Below are 2,717 nucleotides of genomic sequence, written 5' to 3'. Positions count from 1 at the left end.
AGCATGATTAGCCACAGAACAGAATGGAATCTTGCCATTTTGACAACATAGATGGACGTAGAGGTTATTTTGCCGAGTAGAGTGAGTCAGACAGTGAAAGACATACCGTATGACTTTTCTTATAAGTGGGATTAAAAAGTATAACAAATGAACAAACATATGAAAACAGAAACAGACTCATAGATGCAGAGAACAAACAGGTAGTTGCCAGAGGGGAGAGGTATGTGGGATGAGTGAGATAGGTGAGGGAGATTAATAAGAGGTACAAGCTTCCAGTTACAAAATAAGTGAGTCAACAGGTATGAAATGTACAGTGGGGAATATAATCAATAATATAGTAGTAACTTTGTGCAGTGACAGATGGTAACTAGATTTACCCTGGGGATCGTTTTATAATGTACAGAAATATTGAGTCACTACATTGTTCACCTGGAACTACTGGTATTGTAGGTCAATTATACATTGAGAATAAACTCATAGAAAAGGAGATCTGATTGGTGGTTACCAGAAGCAAGGGGTGGGGGGAGGCAGAATTGGATAAAGGTGGGTAAAAGGTACAAATTTCCAGTTATAAGACAAATACTAAAAAAAAAAAAAAAAAGACAAGTACTAGGGGGACTTTCCTGGAAGTCCAGTGGTTAGGGCACCATGTTTGACTGCAGGGGGTATGTGTTCGATCCTGAATTAAGATTTTGTATGCCAAGCGGCAGGCTTGTCAGGTGACACTAGTGGTAAAGAACCCTCCTGCCAATGCAGGAGACCTAAGAGACATGGGTTTGATCCCTGGGTCAGGAAGATCCCCTGGAGAAGGGCATGGCAACCCACTCCAGCATTCTTGCCTGGAGAATCCCATGAACAGAGGAGCTTGGTGGGCTACAGTCCATAGGGTCGCAAAGAGCTGGACATGAGTGAAGTGACTTAACATGCACACATGCCGAGTGGCACAGCCAAAAAAGGTAAGTATTAATACTAGGGATGTAATGTATAACATAATTAATTAACTGCTGAATGTTATATATGAAAGTTTGTCAGAGTAAATCCTAAGAGATCTCAACATAAGGAAAAATTTTTTTAAACTTTTATTTTGTGTTTATACAAGATGATGGATGTTCAGTAAATGTATTGTAGTGACCATCTCATGATGCATGTGAGTCTAATCATGCTGCACACCTTAAACTTACACAGTGCAGCATCAGTTACATCTCAATAAAATTGGAAGGAAAAAAAGCATTTATATATATATATGTGTGTGTGTGTGTGTATACATATGGGCTTCCCTGGTGGCTAAGACAGTAAAGAATATGCCTGCAATGCAGGAGACTGGGGCTCGATCCCTTGGTTGGGATTTACAAGATAATGTAAAAATACGTAGTCATATATTTCACATAATATATATAGATGCAATAAAATTTTAAAAGCACTAAAAAAAAAGGAATAAAGTTGCAAGAATCTCTCACACTTCCCAATTACAAAACTTACTACAAAGTTATACTAGCAAAGCCTTCCCTGATGGTCCAGTGGTTAACACTGTACTTCCAAGCAAGGGGCAGGTTCGATCCCTGTCTGGGGAACTAAGATCCCACATGCCACAGGGCAATGGAAACACTCCGGCTGCAATGAAGACCCGACTCAGCCAAAAAAATGGAATCAATCAATAAATAACAGTTGCTTCTCACCAACTCACCTCCCTGATTCTGATACTGAGACTTTTACTGAGTCTTACTCTTCGCAGCAGCATAGATATTTGCACAAGTTCCGTTAGAGTCAATCTTCCTTTTTACCAAGACAGAATTGGAGAAATTTGCTGTGTGCTGGAGGCCTTGTAAATGGCCACACCGAGAGGGTGGCTCATTAACAGGTGTGAACCACTTCTAGGGAATGTGGGTCGACCTCCTGGAGTGAATGCTTACAGAACACTCCCAGGGTTTCACACTCCATGCCTTACAGGCAGTCGGGAAGGCCTCTTCCTAGCAGGCTCACAAACAGAAATTCCCTCATATGATATACATTATGTTTCTCACCTGGGATAACAAATAACGGAGGCCTTTGAAAGTCCAATCTGAGAGTTTTTATAATAACTTCTAGCAAAGCAAACTTACGGCGGCCTGCGTGGTATCTTAGAACCCTTAACTTGTGAGCCAGGACTTCATTTTGCAGCAAGAAAAGCGAGACTTGAGCAGTCAGTCACCCTAATCCATCGCATGGAAGTGCTGGGCTGGAAAGGCTGCCCCTTCCCCGCCCTGGGTTCCGCTCCAGCTGTCGGCGCTGACCCCCTAGTGGGGTCTCTTCTCCATCCCGGCTTCTGCCCTTGCTGTGAAGTCCTGGGGGAAGAGCTGAGCTGACCTCCCCAAGCCTCAGCTTCCACTGGGGGTGGGAAAAGACCCCAGCAGCAGATTCTGGGGACGACAGAGGAGGAGATGGTTGATGGCATCACCAACTCGATGGACGTGAGTTTGAGCAAGCTCCGGGAGTTGGTGATGGACAGGGAAGCCTGGCGTGCTGCAGTCCATGGGGTCGCAAAGACTCAGACACGACTGAGCGACGGAACTGAACCGAGCGGTGTCTGACCGCGTGCCTCGACGGAGCGCCGGTCCTGGCCCTAAATCTAGTGGGTCGGGAGCCGCCAGGGGGCGCCGCTCCACTGCGGCAGCGGGACTACTCGGGGCGTGGCCTCCAGTCCCCGCCCGCCCGTCGGGACGGCAAGCGCGTGCGCACTG

The sequence above is a fragment of the Odocoileus virginianus genome, unplaced genomic scaffold (assembly GCF_023699985.2).
Source record: "Odocoileus virginianus isolate 20LAN1187 ecotype Illinois unplaced genomic scaffold, Ovbor_1.2 Unplaced_Contig_23, whole genome shotgun sequence".
NCBI lineage: Eukaryota > Metazoa > Chordata > Mammalia > Artiodactyla > Cervidae > Odocoileus > Odocoileus virginianus.
Note: the sequence above shows the minus strand (reverse complement) of the source record.